Consider the following 18,816-nt stretch of genomic DNA (forward strand, 5'->3'; position numbering starts at 1 on the left):
CTGGAATAAAGTTGTCGAAAGATCGATTTTCTTTACTATTATGCGCAAATTGTTTTGGTTCCGATAAAAGAAGGCCTGTAATGATAGGAAGATCCAAAAGTGCAAGATGTTTTTAAAATTTCAACATTGGAAAATATTTTACCTACACCAATTCCAATAAGACATGGATGAACCGTGAAATTTTTAACAAGTGGCTCAGTTATTTTGATTGTGAACTTGCGAAGAAAAAAGAAAATTCTACTTGAAATAGATAAATGATCTTCAAAAATATTATAAAATTTTTGAATATAAATAATTTTATGTATTCAGTCATTTGTATATTTTTTTTTGTCTAACGAGACTTTTTTTCAAAATGGGGAATAAGTTATACACGAATTAATAAAGAGCCTGGAGGTCAGCTCAAAGTCGCCGCACTGCGTATTGAGTGGCAGTTTCCGCGGAGCACTGCGACCGAGATTCGCTGGAAGAGCCAGCTCGTCTTCCTCCGGTCGTTGGTCTTCTTGGCAATTCTCCTGGCAATGTCGGCAAGAAGGCAAGTCGCAGACCTGCCGACAATTCCAGATGTTTCGAAGGCGAGGGGGATAAACTCGTAAGGAAAGCGTCCTGACGGGATGACTACCTTCCCTTTCAGGGAAGGCAAGTCCCTGATTTGGGACGCAACTTGTGTTGACTCGTTCTCCGCATCGGTGTTACTCAAGTCCATCACTAACCCGGGTTCTGCCAGTGCTCAGGCTGAGGAGGCTAAGAGGTCGAAGTATGGAAATATTTCGGACTCTTACGAGTTTGTCCCCCTCGCCTTCGAAACATCTGGAATTGTCGGCAGGTCATTTGTATATTAAAAGAAATATTTAATCTATATTGTAAGTTCATGTTTCAACTATAAAATATTATTTAAATTGCCTCTCGAATCCGCCGATTTTGGGACCGACCAAAAAATCGGCGGATTCGAGAGGTTTTACTGTAATTAGTTTATTCCATTTCCCGCGATCTTGGGCGACGTCCCGTAGTGCATCGTGATCGTCCCCGTCCTTCAATTCTTTACACTCTTTAGGTCTTTTTTCTAATTTTATACGTTGTCGATTAGTTAATTTGTAAATTAGAAAATTAAACTTGAAAATTATAAAATTAAAGTTTTTTTGGTATAGATTTGAAGCTTCTTTAAATTCTTCGGGAAAAGAATTAATGTGCCGAATACAACCTCTACGAGAAATTTCATAAAACATGTGATATAAGAAGCTTATTTTCTAATTGAAAAAAATAAATTAAAAAATTTTGGCCAATTTACTAAGACAATCAATTTAAAAAAGTGAACAGTTTGAAAATCAATTTTCAATTTATTAAAACAACGTAAATTGAACAAAAGATAAGGAAGAATAAAATTGACTAATAAAATCAAAATTCAAACAAATCATTAGGAGCAAGAGCACTGTAGTCAACTAAAGCTCGGGGATCATTAGTCCTATAGAAATAACAAAAATTCAAAACTGATATCGCCGAGAACCACGTTCTTCTCTGTGTCTTGTCCCCTTCTCTACTTCCCTCGCAGGTCTATAAGCAGTGGTGGAGGATGGATGAAGAGGGAGACTGGGTCTGAGCGGATCACGAATGTAGTTATTAAAGTAAATAACCCGACAATTGGAAAATATATAATACCTCTTCCTTACACTCGGCTATCTTGTCGCCATACTTATTGAATATATGTTTATGCACAAATTCTGGCCCTTTGAACTTTTTCCCACTCAGAGGACACAAAAACTTTTCTACTGCCAACTCCTGAGTATTCTCATCAAGAAACTTGTTCACAGCACTGCCAGTCTAACGACATAAACCACCTCTCCTCGTCCCTCAACCCCAGTTGGCGTGCCTCCTCATCACTCAAACGAGTACAACACTTGAAAAGTGGCTCCAACCGCTTCCTTGCTTCATCCAACCAGTCCTCCACTACTACCACATCCAACATTCCCACAACCCTGTTCAGAAATAAACGACTCCGACAGAGTAAAATCTGAAGGACGGACATGAAGAACGAGACACTTGCAGGGCATTTGGTCTTCCAGGACATACTCCACTCCCTTGTAAAAGTCGACAGAGTAGACGACTCGAAGGTATAGAATGAGTGTATCCAAATACTCCAAAAGAGACATATCCGTGACTTTGGCCACGTCTCTTTTCCTCAAATACTCGCTAGTCTTCAATCCGAGGCACTCCACCATTCCAAAATCACCCGAATCCACCACAAACCGGTCCATATTCTGCAAAAACGGATTACTCTGTGTATTCAGAACATACACACCACCTCACTCCACACACCCCAATAGGCGTCCAGCACAGCCACAAGTCGAGCACAAGCCAACAAATCAGCCCGAACAACACGACTACAACACGAATTGGGAGTGACAGGCTTAATTCTGTCTGCATACATATTGTGCTCAATCACCCCCGACAATTCACATTCCTTCAACTACACACTCCTCAACACTGCCTTACTCGCAGTTGATTCACATTCCAACATATGTCTTTGATATTCACTGAAGACTGGAATGTCAACCACGTGCGTCTGAGCCACCTTCGGTTGGGGGATGGGTCTTGGAGAGCACATCGAATAAACCCTTCATATTGTCTCCCCAACTACACATATTTCACTCAATCCAACCGCCTCCACTTCTTTCCTCGTTATGTCAGGAGTTATACTTCCAAATGACAGTGCTTGGTGGCGGTGGAGTCCTGGCCACTCACCTTTGCCATTCAAATCCTCTTCTCCCCCATTTTTAGACATGTTTCTGACTATTTAATAACAAATTCACTTTTTGGCAACACTTTGGCTTGGATCGAGGATATTGAGATCATCATGTGTACCTCCCTCCAGTAATATGACAACTAAAGTCTCAAAACAGCCAAATACCAGCGTCCAGGAATCTCTCAATGTCAGAGGAGTTGTTTATCTCTAAACTAATGGGGGATGGTCTCCAATTTTCCCACAGCCACTGGAATATCCTCAATCTCTCCTCAATTGCCTTCTTTCTTTCAGTTTGAACCACGACGGAGTCTTTTGGGTGATACTTTTGCCGGAACCTTAAAAATGAGTTGAATGGGACAATGCCATTCTTCGTTTTTGTGATTTTCAAAAAAGTTTGAAACAAGTTTGTTCTGAAAGTTGTCTTTAAATATTGTGTATTTTCTTTGGGCTTCAGCGTCGTCGATTCCGTCGTCTTGGGTGGCCAGAAATTGTTTAAATGTAAGTAATTGTGGTTTGTAGTTCTGCTCACTGTCGTGTGGCTTGGATCGCTTGAAGGAATGTTCGTCGGAAGAACCGGAATATCTCGTCCGTTTACGACTGTGAGATAATTTGTGGTCTCTAAATATTTATTTGTTTAAATTCTTGCCTATCGTTTCGATAGCGATCACGGGATTTATATCTATCGCTATCCACACTGTCATTGCTTGACCACGTCATTTCAAAACACTTTTTTATTTTATTAAATTAATATTTATAAATCTCAAGAATTTAAAAAAAGGCATTGGTAAAAAATATTTAAAAAATCGTGATCTAATTATGTTTCACATGTCTATATTCATCTCTTTCTGACAAGATTTCTGTAAAAGTAATTCAGACACAAATTGTACAAACCCCAGCTGGAACTGATCAACCTATCTCATAACTTTTCTTACTTCTTGTGTACGTGGAGTCCTACATTGGTGAATATCTGATATAATTTGTAGAAAGTACAACTTATTTGATTCCCGCGTCGGAGATGCAATCAATCTCATCAGATTTTTTATTATGATCGAAACACGACTGGACATCTCAAAAACATGCTCTTTGCTGAAATCGAAAATTCACTTTCTCCCATTCAAAAAATTATTTTTTGTATCGAATTTAAGCGATGCTAAAAAGTGTTAATATATATTTAATTAGCAGGAGAGGATAAGATGGAATGGCAATTCCCGCGCAAGATGGCGTTGGAAAAGCCATGTTCGTTCCCGATGATCATTTCTCCTTCTGCTTGCCAAGTCCCTCAGTTTAATAAGGAATTTTTTAGTTCTGGGACCAAGGACTCCCGACCTCTCCACTGCGATCGGGGTAAAGATATGACGGTGTGATAATGCACTGTATTTCTTGATTTTTAGCTTTTCTGCCATTATTTTTTTAGTTATTGGAGTATACCTTTTTGTAATTTTGTGTAATATATCTGGCTGGGAACTATCAGTGTTGTACAATATTATTTTGGTTTATAAGTTTGACCAGCAAAAGCATTTCAAATGAAAAGGCAATTTTTTAATTTGCTAAATTTTTTAAATGAAAAAAAGTTGATGAAAATCTCACAAACGAAATTTCGAGATCAGAGGGCTCCGACCCGGAAGATTCCATATAATCTAATCAAAACGAATCTCATTATTGGTTTAAACTTGCATACAAAGTGCTTCTCAAAAAAGGTCAGTTCGACTGTTTGAGGCCCAGGTCTGATTTAGCAGGAAATAAATCACTCGACAATAATATGGCACAATCAAAAAAGAGGCAGTATCGACAAATATTCCTCGCGGCGACACTGATTTCCAAACGGCCTAAATAATTAATTTCACTTTCTGGTTAAATCGACGTGTTGAGTCTACTTCCTCAGACATTGATCGAATTGTATGTTTTATAGAATTCAGATTTATCTGGTCTGTTTACATTTTATGATTGAGGTTATACCAATATTATATATATCATGTTATTTTGGCTATTGACTGCAACTTAGTGCTTCTCATATCCAAAATAGTTGTTCGACTTGCAACCCTTTAATAAAGGAGTCCTCGATGAGTGCCGGAATTTAACTTGAAGCATCGAGAGTTATTGCGGTCAAACTGTACCTCACGAATGCCTTTTACTCTTTCAGTGCACGTGTCCTAATATTTATGGTTATTAAGACCAACTCATACTGATGAGAAGAGCAAATTAATTATTCAATTTCATGATGAAAAAAATGATTGAAGAAAAAAATAAGAAAAAAGATACCAGCACAACTATACCATTTTCAAGTCAATTTAACATGGGAGGGATAAATCAACACAAGAACGAATGCTGATGCCCCCGTAACGAATAGGTAAATTAACCCGTCGCATGTCTGAAGGTTTGAATTTGATATTTACGAGAAGCTCAAGAGCTTCGGAGACCATGTTGTCGAGACGAGACAAGTGATTTTGTTCGAGAAAGCACGGCGATGAGCGCATGAGATAAGTTAGCTTCGGAATAAAGAGATAGTTCTTGAGCAAGAAAAGGCCTAAATGGGATTCAAGTTTGGAAATGCGGGAGATTAGAGTTTCCAATTCTTCGAGCCTGTCACATAAAGCCTTCTTCGTGGCCTTGCTGATGGTTGGGGAACCCAGAATAACTAGATCGTTAGTAGGTGTGAGCCTTAGCCCTGCAATCAGACCGCGTAGGGAAGAAAATGTGTGAGAAAGAGCCCCCGAGGATAGCGAAATATTTACGAGTTTGCACTTACGACCATTTAAAGATAGACCGATCTCCGCGAAACCAGACGTGATTTTGTTAATGTCCTCCATAATGACATCCAAAGGTCCTCCAAAAGTAACATCGTCCAAGTACCAAAAATTGACATTGGACGCAAGGTTGCGTGCAATATGGTCAACAGAGAGGGCAAACAGCAATGGCCCCAGAGGGTCACCCTGCTGGATACCGCATTCGGACATAATTGTTTCGCCATGAAACAGGAGGCAGCTTGGGGAAGAATATGCAAGATTTACGATTGGCCAGAGCTCTGGGCACCGTTTTGAGACCACCTCGAGCATGTGGTCACGACGGACACAATTGAAAGCATTACTGACATCCAGTTTGACAATAAACTCACAATCGTTGGGTTTAGAATGTAGTTGTCGGGTACCGTATAGGCACCCTTAACGCCAACACCGTACTGGAAGGGTAAGAACTCCGAACTCAGAGTTGGAACCACCCTGAATGACATGATTTTGGCTGAGAGCCTTCTGAAGACGTTGCCGATAGCAATCGGTCTCACACCGCCCTCGGCTTTCTTCAGGGCAATAAGCCCCGCAGAAAAGAGAAGCTCCCTTGCGACGGCTGGGATCGTGCCGGACACAATGCGCGAACAAAAACGGGTGATGGAGGATAATAAGTCCCTACCAGAATCGAGGGTTAGGGGTGATACGAGATTTCGGAGATGGATGGGCTTTAAACCGTCTAAACCCCCGCTGCTGCTGGGAGCAAAAGACCCCAGGGCAGCCGAGACCTCGGCCGGTGTGATCGGGATAGGCGGGACCGTGTCCAAAGTCGGAATTGCTCGTATATCGGCGGGAGTGCGAGGGTGTTTACTTCGGAGTTGATTTAGAACAGTGTCACACCGGGGAGCCACTGAGGAGTCCGACGAGATTGCACGTACAGCACCGGAGATGTCCCCCTGGAGGAGTTTGCTTTGAACTGCTCGATATAGGCGCATTTCAGCTGAACCGCTTTGTTTGGGAGACGGCTCATTACTAGACGGAGAACAAGGGACGGACAGCCAGTCAGAGTTGAATTCTGAATGAATAAAGGATAAACAGCGATCTTTGATCCGCTGAGCGGAAGAAACGTGTTTGGCATCACGTGAGCGAATTGATGTAGAATTAAGGCAGACAGGGAAGAAACAGAATAACTTGAACTAGGTTCCAAGAGCGTTGGATAACAGTGCCTGGTCGATCAAGACCGAGAGGGGTTTAGCCACGGTAAGTCTGGCTGATTTTGGGATTCTGGCAGGAATGATTGACTGACTTCGGAAAGCTAATAGAAGTTTCCCGGACATTACACTATCCTCAACTAACCTATCCTCAGCCATTTCATGGACAGTAGACTACGATCTTAATTCAGATCACAATCCAATCATCATCACGATCAAAAAAGCCCTTCCCCGTACGAACAAAGCTATGTCCTTTTTCAATTACAAGAACGCAAACTGGGAGGAGTATGCCAACTTCACCGACGCACTGCTGCAAAACTTTGATACTAAACTGTTCAAATCAATCGACGGAGCTGTCAAGTACCTAAATGAGGCGATCTTGCTGGGTAGAAAACTATTCATCCAAAAATGCACTTTCCATCACTTCGAACAAAATCTCGACCAGGAGACAAAAATCCTTATCAGGAAAAGAAACTTTCTTAAAAAGAATCCAATTTCTATTCCTGGAGGAAGAAAAGAAATAAAGAACCTAAATGATACAATTTCTAAGAAACTGAAAGCATCCCAAAGAAGAAGATGGGAAAAACAAATCAAAACGCTTGATAAGGAAAAATCTACCCAACACATGTGGAACACACTCAAAAAGTTCAGACCCGCCAACTATTGCAAAGACTCCGAACAGAAAAGTCAACCTGAATTGAGTAAACTCATGAAATTCTACGCCGGAATCAGCCACAAGAATTATCTAAAGATAAACGCACATTATGTAAACAATAAACCAAAGAAATCAAGCCCACGGACCTATATATCCCCTGCAGAAGTTGCAGCAGTGATTACCAGTACAAAATCATCCCTATCCTGTGGACCAGACTTGATCCCAACAACCTTGCTAAAGCACCTTGGTCCCATCGGAATTGATGCAATGACTAACATTTTCAACTATTCCGTTAACCAGAATCAAATACCAAATACAGTCGGACCTCGTTTTGAGCCACTTAGTGGCTCATAAACCGAGGTTATATCATAAACCGAGGTTAATAGCTTGTATCGTAACTAATAATCCTAATTAACAGTACTTTAAGTAAAAAATAGTTCACAAAAAACAGATAGAAACAGTTCACAAGTTATACTTTTTTGAAATAATGCGTAATCTTTTCTCCAAAACGATTTTTATCCCGTAAATTAATCATTATTTTTTTCCTTAGGGCATAGAAATCATTTAATAATTCTGGAGAAAGTTTGCATATATTTTCCTCCATATTATTAATAAGAGTCAGTAAATCTATGATGTCTGTTGATTCAGGCCCATTATAAAAATTTATTTCGCTTTCAAGCAATTCTTCGACAAAGACTTCGTTCACCATTTTTGTCACGTCCGTATGAATCTTCGAATTGATATTTATTGTTTCCTCCCATCTACACTCAAAAATTTTTTTCCAACAATTTTGAATTTGATTTGAAGTTACATTGGCCCAGGCTTCAGAAATTAGTTGTATCACATTCCGTAAATTGAGACTTTTGATTGCTTCCAAAGAATTGCTTCTATTTTCACAAATGCATACGAATTAGATAAGTAAATTACTGTAATTTGTCTTCAGTGTTTTAATTATGTCCATATCCAATGGCTGAACTAACGATGTAGTGCAGGGGTTCTCAACCTTTTTAGCTCAAGGGCCAAATCGATAATTAAGATTAGCTTCGCGGGCCACAAAAAAATATTTTATATATTTTTATATTTTCCATTTTACTAAATATTGATTCGCATAAATATGTAGATTCATATATGCATTGTGTGTTATATTTTTGAATTTTTCTTGAGGAATTAATTCGTAAAAATTAATAATGGACGCATATTTGAACAATGCCGTCAGTTCAAATATCATGTTGTAAATTAATGAGTTCTAGTTGAAACTTTGCAGGCGTATCCTTAATTTCCACGCTGAATGGAGTTGCGAATATTTTCATTAAAGGAAGGAATTCTTTAAAATTCTAAAAATTAAATTTATATAAATGTACCCCAAAACGTGCTTCAACTTGATTAATGAAATCACCAATTATGGATATGTTTAACCTTAAGAATGAATAATTAAATTTAAACATTATTAAAAAATTAAAAAAGTTTGTTACTCTAGAGGGGCCGCAAAAAAATCCTGGGGGCCGCATTTGAGAACCGCTGATGTAGTGTTTTTAGGTAAATATAAAAATTCAATGTTTGAATAATCGGATAGTCTATGAGAACTAGCATTATCCAACAACATTAATATTTTTCGGTTTTCAGAAAGCATTCTGGTATTTAATTTAAAAACCCAGCTTTTAAAAATTTCAGTTGTCATCCACGAATTTTTAGAAGAAGAGTACATGACGTTAAAAACATCAGGATTGAATTGTTTTAAGCACCGAAGGTTTCGATATTTGCCGACAATTAAAGGCTCCAGTTTCTCTCCATTATTCAATGATAATTTTGAAGCGAACATGGACCCAATTTTCTTAATGGTCGGTCCAGATAAGGGTACTTTTTCAAGTCGCAATTTGTGAAAAATTTCGAAAACTTTAAGATCGAGATTTTTAAGCTTTTCAGAATCACTAGTTTGCTCGGATAAATCAGAATAAATTGTTCCATTATCAAGAAAAGGGAAATCTTTTTTTATACGTGAAATTGTAGCCCTGCTAACTTTGAAAATTTCCGCAATTCTGCGCTCTAAAAGCTGGTTCCGTTTAATATATTGGGCTATTTCGAGTTTTTTTGTGATCAATTTTCATTTTAGGCATCTAGAAAACATAGAACAGTGGAAAATACTTCAACAAAGATAACAACGTGACAAGGAAAAAATTCTTTAAAATAAACGATAAAATATACAATAAAAATAATCATATTACAAAATATTTAGTTTATAGCAATTTTTAGATGGCTCATAACGAGGTCTATTTTTAATTGATTTTTACAAACCCCTTAGGAAAAAAGCAGTTTCAAAAAACGTGGCTCAAAAATAGAGTTTGTATCATAAAGCGAGTATGGATCATACCCGAGGTCTGGCTCATAACGAGGTCCGACTGTATATGGAAAAATTCTCTTATACGCCCAATTCTCAAGCCGGGTCGACCGAAGAACGTCCCCTCCTCCTACAGACCCATTTCACTTCTATGTTCATTTACAAAGATTCTTGAAAAACTAATTCTCGATTTGATCACCCCTATTCTCCCCCTTACTCATATCCAACATGGCTTCAGGAGTAACTTCTCTACCTCGACACATCTTACCACATTAACCCAGTTTATAATGGAAGGTTTTGCAACTAGACCTCATCTCAAATCAATTGTATGCTCACTCGATCTTCAGAAGGCCTTTGATTCGGTCTCTAGAAAGATACTGACCCGAAAAATATTCGACCTATCGATCGACTCGAACATAAAACTCTGGCTTTCGAATTTCCTCAGCGGAAGGAGAGGGCGTGTATGCCTGAATGGAATCAAATCAATCTCGAGATTACTTCCAAACGGAGTTCCCCAAGGCTCCCCCTCTCTCCTGCTCTATTTAATTTATACCTATCCGACATTCCTAACCCTGAAATGGAAGACTCAATCATTCTCGCCTACGCTGACGACCTACTCATTGGATCACGTGACCAAGACCTCTCGAAAGCTTCCAAAAGAACACAAGATCTCTTATTCCAAATTCGAACTTGGCTATGTCAAAACAGGATGAACATCTCCCCCGAAAAATCGTCCACTACCTTATTTACGTCGTACAAGAGACTTGGAAGCCATACTGTTGATCTTTTTCTGGACAACGAAAAGATCCCATTCACGAAGAACCCTAAAATCCTGGGGGTCACTTTTGCCACCCACATGTGTTTTACTGCCCATTTAGAGAAGGCCATCGGATCCAGTCAGAGAAAAATTGGACTAATCAAATCGATTTTTGGTGGACTAAAGACACCGTTCCCGGCTCTCGGCACTCTCTACAAACAATTCATCGAACCAACAATTGGCTATGCCTGCGCAGCTTGAGGTTCTAATCTCTCATGGTCTAACCGCCTTAAAATTGAGACTACACTATGCCGAGCCGCGGCTAGAATAACGAAAATTTCCAAACTGAACAACATTACTCCAACTCCGCTTGACCAACTTATTAAGAAAGATGGAAAGGGTTTCTTAGCCATCCAACAAGACCACCTGCCAAAAAACTTCAAAAATCAGAAGCACATCACCCCAATCCAATTCCTCACAAAAACTGCTCCCGCCCGTCCCGCACTTGCGTTGGGTCCAGAGTCCAACATCGGGAAAAGCTGAGAAAGATTTTGAGGATTGTTGGAATCACCCAATTAATTACCCTAATTAACTGTTGGTGATTCTTGGGTTAAAATAAAAAATAAAATTATCTTAATTTCTTAATGGCAAACCTAATGCCTAATAAATTATGCCACTTGTGAGCACTCTGTTGATTTACTTTGTGGTGCTCTCTTAATTATTTGCTACACTTTAATTTTTTTATAATTGGATTCAGAAGGAATAATTCAGGATATATTTTCTTTTAATGATTTAATTATTTGAAAGTTCATCATTTTTGTGATATTTTTCGATTTTATTCCTTTAATCTCCTTTTTTACTTATTTATACTGTTTGTGATATTTTTCGATTATTTTCTGTTAATCTCCTTTTTTACTTATTTCTTATTTATAATTTTTGTGATATTTTTCGATTTTGTTTCTTTAATCTCCTTTTTCTACATACAAATTTCATGGCCAATTTCGAGAATCTTTTAGACTTTCATCTTTTAGACTCTAAAAGAACCAATACCTGTAAAAATGAGAAAATGAACTTGCCAGTCAAACAAACATTAACTTTTTAATACAAAATAATCAATAATCCATGATTAATCGTGAAAAGCGTTATGTGCCAGCTGCAAGGAACAAACAAAACTAAAATCATTAGTAAAAAGGATATGTTTGATTTTACAAAGAGCAATGTTGCGTAAATATTGATTTTTTCTTCCTAATTTACTTCCTAATATTGAACTAGAAACAAATAACACCAAATTGAAACAAGAAAAATCATCAAACTATGTCCCAATCTGCGGCATACAATGACGGGTCGGACTCATATACGAGTTTTTCGCAAACATCGTCCCCATATACGATTTTTAAGCATTTTGTGTGCTCATATACGAATCTTTCGCAAACATCGTCCCCATATACGAATTTTAAGCATTTTGTGTTGCCAAGCACACTCCCATTGAGTACAAAAGTGCTGGCGGATTTCGCCCGCACTAAGCGGTGGCAAAAACATCTGGGCACCGCATCGACAGGGGACGGGTGTTTTACAATCAGTGGATTGAAAAGCAATTTCAGAAATTCTTTAAAAGGAGCTGAAACATTTCGAAATTCCGGGCTTTCTGGGTTATATTCATAGGTTCCCGCTTTTATTCCCTTGAAAATTCTTTTAAAATCTATATATTGAACTAAGAAAAATATTATTAACAAAGCAAACATTCATTCATATGATTAAAAGGATGAAAGAGATTCATGATTTATTTATTGAACCAGAAAACCACCGTCATAGCCAAAAGAAAGAAGAATTCAGGTGATCCCAGCCTCCCTCAGCAGTTCGCACAGCCTCTCCCGATGTTCCGCCGTTGTCCCGACGCATTTTCGGTACGGACGGGGATTTTCCGGACGAACTTCTCGTAGATGGATTGCAGATGACTTTATGATGTTGTCCCAGGCTTTTGGGATAATCTCTTTATCGGAAAAAGTATTTAGCAGGTTTGCCGCTTTCAACCGAATTTTGTCGATTTTTGAATTTGTCTTAATTTAATTTCAAGACAAGATAACGATGCAAACATAAGAAAAATTCCTTTGTTTGATGGAGTCGAAATAAGAAAATTCAGAGTTCTGGAGGAAGCAAACAATATATATAAGATCCAAAGTGAAGATGGGGAGATAATCGAGGGAGTTCATCATTCCAGATTATTTATATTAAAATTAATGGATAGGCCTAAATCTAATAATTAAAATTAATGGATAGCCCTAAATTTAATAAAATGTCAAACAAGTTTGCGTTAGCGCAAATTTATACGGTATGTTGGTTTTATTGAAAGAATTTTATTGGATTTTATCAATTTAATGTTGGCGTTTCATTAACGGCGTGTTTCATTAACCGACCGTGACATTTTCTTTCATAAGGCAAATTCAAAGATCGTCGAATTATCCTCTGAGCCACCATAGTCGAACGAGACATTTTTTTGATCCTTTTAGTCCCAACTACTCAAACAAATAACAACAAGCAAACTGTGCATATTTAAAAATGTCTCCCTCACATTTTCTGCAGATTCGGCCAGTAATCTCTTCCTTACAAACCTCAGACGCATCTCCAGAGCTTCGAGACCTATAAATTATATCAGAAAAATGTTAAACAGTCACGTTCTTCCTTAAAGAGAACTACAAAAGAAGATTTGGAGACCTTCAAACATGTGACCACACTGAAAAGTGAGGGTTTTCGTAAAATTTACTTGAGTTCTCCGAAATGATTCAAAAGTGACTCCATTCTGTAAAAATCGGGAATTTCGTAGACCTCAATGGCCAGGGATATCACGGAATCTTCGCTTGATTTATTATTTGTTATTTTTAATTCGTTTAGTTGGTCTGTGATTTCATTCACTGAAGACTCATCCGTCATTAGTATGCACCACCAGAATCAAAATATAATAAAATGTTAATTGATCATTTTAAAATATTAATGATTTAATTTCAATAAAAATAACATTTCAATAGCTTTTGAGATTAGTTTCTTAAATATTTAATAATCCTTATTGTTTCAAAATTTCCTAAAATCAATTGATTAGTCTACAAATGTCGAAAAAATCAAAGCAAAAAATTCCGTTTTATTTCCGCCTATAAAAAAAATATACTACTAACCTACAAGTATGAACATGCACTCACTCAAACTAATCAAAAAATATTTCCAAAAATGTGAAATGACAGTCGACATGGCGACAATCAATCAGTCGTCCGGCAACAATTAATATTTAAGCAAAGAGCACGCAACAGGCCAGAAATGTCGGACAAGAAGGCAGTAGTCAAATATGGAGACATGGGTGAGAATATGCAACAGGATGCCATCGACTGCACCACCAGGGCCATGGAGAAGTACAACGTGGAGAAAGACATTGCCGCCTTTGTCAAAAAAGAGTTCGACAAAAAATATTCACCCACATGGCACTGCATTGTTGGCCGGAATTTTGGAAGTTATGTAACCCACGAGACCAAACACTTTCTTTACTTTTACTGTGGACAAGTCGCTGTCCTTCTGTTCAAGTCAGGGTAATTTTGACAAGCACTAATAACGTTCTGTTTTAGTAAATAAACTTAATTCTAGAAAAATGTTACTATGACAATATTTAGACCACAAATGGCGTTTTTAATACTCATAAACTCAGAAAATTAGGAAATATTGACAAAAATATTAAATTATCTATCAATGACGCCTTTTCCCGGGGAGTAAAAGTTTCCGATGGTGGACTATGTTACTTTTTATTAATAAAACTTGTCTTTTTATTAGTTCGAGGGAGGAATGGGCTTTCTTTAGTAGTTCTTGGATTGTTTTGGGGTCCTTGATGTCTTTGTTGGCGTGGAAAGTATCTCTGATTTTACGGATGGTGTATTCACTGGTGATAAAAATAGGTTAATTAACCGAAAATTATAATCATGGAATCTATTGGCTTCCTTTAAAAGTTGTCTGTACAATAAAAGAGCACACATGACTTATTCGAAAATTTAATTTATAGTTTTTAATAAGTATTTTTAATCATCATATTATTAATTAATTATTATATATTAGTGTATCAAAAGATGACTATTAGTTACTAGGGACATAACAACAACATAAATGTGGATTTTCAAATTGTTGACCTGAATCTGCTGATAGTCATTCTTGTGACCCATTTCTGTATTCAGCTCACACACTTTTCACAATTTTCCTTATCACAGTACTCAGAATATATTTCTTGATTTCATTTTTTGAAAATTTTTATAGTTTTTGTAGAACTTTCTGACAATTTTTGCGGGATTTACAGGTCCGTGTGGTCCGTACAGCACTACGACCACATTTTTTGGAGGTTTGCCCCTTCGCTGGTGAACCACAATTTTATAAAAAAATTCAGTTACTCGCAAATTTCATTAAATCGCCATTTTTGGCTTGGTCTCAAATTTGGCAAGTATACGAGGTTTGACTGTATTTTGTTTTTAAGAATTCTCAAGTGTTTGTTCTTGCCGTCGAGATGTCTGGTTTCTGTGGCAAAATCGATTAGATTAGTAGGAGAATTTCACATTTTAAAGAAAATGTCGACCTCTCTGATTATATGCTTTTCTCTTTCTTGGAAAACAAATTTAAATTATGCATAAATACTAATTATTTTCGAGTGCCGAATGTCGGGTCCATTTAGTATATTTATCATTTAGTGCCCTGCATATGGGATTCATCACAAATACAAAGATCTGCGTAAACAGAGTGTCTCCTTGCAATATTACCTTCGGAATTTTCACTTTCCAATATCCCTTTGTTTAAGTTTTATCTTGACTATCCAATTTGTAACAAGATCTTAATAAAGTCTGAATCAACAACTTTTTCAGCATTCATAAACGTGGAAAATAATTTAGGTGGTGAATAAAATCTGCTGCTGATAAACTCCGTGGAAAGAAGTAAACCTCTTTAGAACCAAGTTGTATACTCTATCAAACCCACTCGGTTTATTATTACTTTCCTTTTTCCACATTTATACGTCTTTTATTCCTGTCGTGTTGATTCATTCTCTTACTTCAGTATAATGATTCTTGTTGGTTTCTTTGTGTCAATTTGCCTAAGACTTTATTTCATTTAATTTTTATTGTAAGTACACGAAATAAGTGATTATCCACCTCAAGGTATTGGATTCCAGTCGTTTTAAACCGAGTCATCTTCCATTTATTTATTTATTAAATCACCAAGACCACGCTAACAACCTAACAAACGTCACGTGATCCCGATGCACTCAACCAGGGACCACGAGCCCAAAGCGAATTAAATGACAAGAAAACCGTCTTTTATTGAGTATGCGCAGTTCAATGATACACGCAAACACTCATTCAGCAGTCTGTACAACTTTTCCAAAATATTCGCCCCCAGTTTATTGAACTAAGACAATGACAGGACACAATACGTCATTATATAATTTTGAAATGGAGGATATAAACAGAGGACTCCGACTTTGGATGTGATTCATCAAATCACGTGCCCTTGTGTGGATGGACTCCTCATCTAGGAAATTGGGAAAACAGCATTTACGGGTGTGATTGCTCATGAGGTAGGACAAATGGGCAACTATTGGCTCCGAAACCATCTGAACCATAACCTCGATGATCCCAATGAGACCGTCGTGTGAGACAGAACAGTGCCAATCAATCACATGATATGCCCTGTGCACACTCGTCAATTAAATGCTTACCAAACCAGCCAGTCACAGGCGGGATTCCCCAGAACGCAAGCAGACATAGCATGGGCGATCGACCCAGCAGCATCGTCGTAGTAGAGAAGATAAATACACTTCCCCACATAAGCACGGGCCTTATAGGGACAGTTCACCCGTGACGCATGCAGATAACCAACGGCAATAAATTTAAGCAGTTGCATATTATTACTGAAGGGTGAGCAGTGAATACTACTCTTCCAAATTATGGTTTGTCTCCAAAATATAGGAAAATATGCCCCATGCTTTCGGGTCGTATGCAGGGTCATCAATACAATTTTCCAGAATATCCATCCCCAAATCCATCCTGTAAGAATGAGTGGAAATATTTAAAACTCGCCGATAAGATTATAAGCACGCCCTGCCACCCGTCTGTAATCATAATAAACATCATCCTCAGGATCAAACACGTCCTTTGTGCAGTTGAGGATATCTGCCAGCTTTTTCTTGGTCTCTTCACTCTGTGCCCCATACTTGTAAATTTTGCAATAACAGCGAATGTAATCAATGGTCTGCAAAATCGAGGTTTCTCCGGGGGTATATCTCATTCTAAGATGCCCACAAAAGGGAAACTGTTTTAATATCTCAAGAGCAGTGACAAGGCTATATCGTTTTCTGCACAATTTGGCCACCAAAGCAGTACTCGAGTCAGTCGCCCTGTTCAAATTTTTCAATACCAAGGACTTAAATGAAATGGAAAAATTACATGTTCAGGAGATGGTGTAAGCACAGAAGTGGCAATGCGAGTAATCAGCTTTCGATAGGTCTCAATAAGTGTCCAATCCGCACAGCTGTCGACCTGAGAATATTGGCGATCCCTATCATGGAACATTCAAATACAAACATCCAGGCCTTTTGTAAGTTGGTTAGCCCCTTGCTGGTATGATTAATCCAATCGTGGCCTGACAGGATTTGGTTGAAAAGAGTGACCCCCTCTGTCAGCTCGATCAAAAGTTGGAATCCCTAGTCGTACATGCAAGTGGACACCCACCATGATGTACTGACTGTGCTGCATTGTCGGACGGAAAGGGGTACATCGAATTGTCTCATGGAGAGAAGTCAGACCATTTCTACAAAGCGTCTCACACTGAAATAAGATGAACAGACTACCTCTTCGAGGGCATTCTTGGAGGAAATAATTCCTTCTTCTACAGATGACAACTTTTGTGAAGCCTTCAACACAAAGACCCTCCACGGATTATGGTCAGAATAACGCTCCTCAACATCGGGCAGGAGTTCATTGAATTTGTCAACTGCACCCAATCTCCAACACGCCTCCAGGGCCTCCAGTCCAAAATATCGCTCATTCTCTCCTTGAGGCAAAAGAGGCTTCCAACGGTTCAATTCTCGTGCAGCACTGACATTATCCACTAACAGTAAATACCTGATCCACTCCTCTTGAATCATCTTTACTTCTCGGTGTTTCTTTCCCTTGACAGTGCGTGCCTTAATGTCCACCAATGCTTTTTGGAGTCCCTACGGCATATCACTACCACACTACCCCATATAGACCAGCTTCTGCAGAGTCGATTCTCCCTGTTAATTTGTAGAGGAGTCCTTCACACGACTCGCGATATGTCGAGTTGTATAGCCAGTAGGAATAATACAAGTCGTCCTCCCGCAGAACACGGTACATATACAAGAGGGCTTCCTCGATACTCTAATAAGCCAATCATTCAATAAGACGACAATCACGACAGAGTCCTTTGGAGATATGGACGCGTCGAGTAGTTTATTGGACAAAGCAGAGTCGACTCTGGCAGTGTCGAACATGTTCTCCAATATAAGCATGGCATCGTAATGCAAGTGGAAATCAGTCCCCAAATGCTGAACACACTTATTATGACAAATAAACTGCAATGGCCAGTGGGTCAAAGTCGAATCGCACATCAAAGCGTATGTACATTTGGAATAAAGTGCGGATCACATTTGGTTGTATTCCCTTCTGATAAGAATGATATCCACTGCACAAAAAGGACTGGGAAATCTCGATTAGTTTCTGCAATACATTCATTGATAACAAACTTGCTTATCCTCGTCTTCAAAACGTCGAAAAACATTAGCAGTCACATTGAGCCACAGGCGGTGAGAGAATTCAGGACTGAAGAAACAAAACTTGCCCACTGCATCAAGAAAGACGGAGGTCTGAAACATGGGAACAGTAATTACCAACACTGAATTTAAATTCCTTCAATGATGAAATAAAACTGTAGTGATTAGTCAGCAAATCATCAAGTCCTGTCTCTGGATCCCTCATCACTCCATCATTGAACAAAATCTCCCCCAAAGGGACATTAGTTGGAATGTCATCCATTACATTGTATGCTCGCTTTAGGACAGAATCCCTCTCATGTGACTTGCTCTCCTGAATGACGGACATGACCGAGGGGAAGGTTGCCAGTTTGGGAGTAACCACCAGAGGCTGATCTTGGCAGCATCTAAGCAGCAACTGCAGACACAGCGGAATCCAGTAATAAGTTCCCATCGGTTCCCAGTTTATGTTATTCGTGAAGCAGAACAAACGGGAATAAACGTCCTTTTCATAATGTTGGTCAAAATACTACAAATAAATACAAATAGACGACCGCTTGAAATTTAAAGCGAATTTCAGGATCTGAAAACTTCATTCCAACGAGAAAAGCCCCATCC

This window comes from Octopus sinensis, unplaced genomic scaffold (assembly GCF_006345805.1).
Source record: "Octopus sinensis unplaced genomic scaffold, ASM634580v1 Contig10412, whole genome shotgun sequence".
NCBI lineage: Eukaryota > Metazoa > Mollusca > Cephalopoda > Octopoda > Octopodidae > Octopus > Octopus sinensis.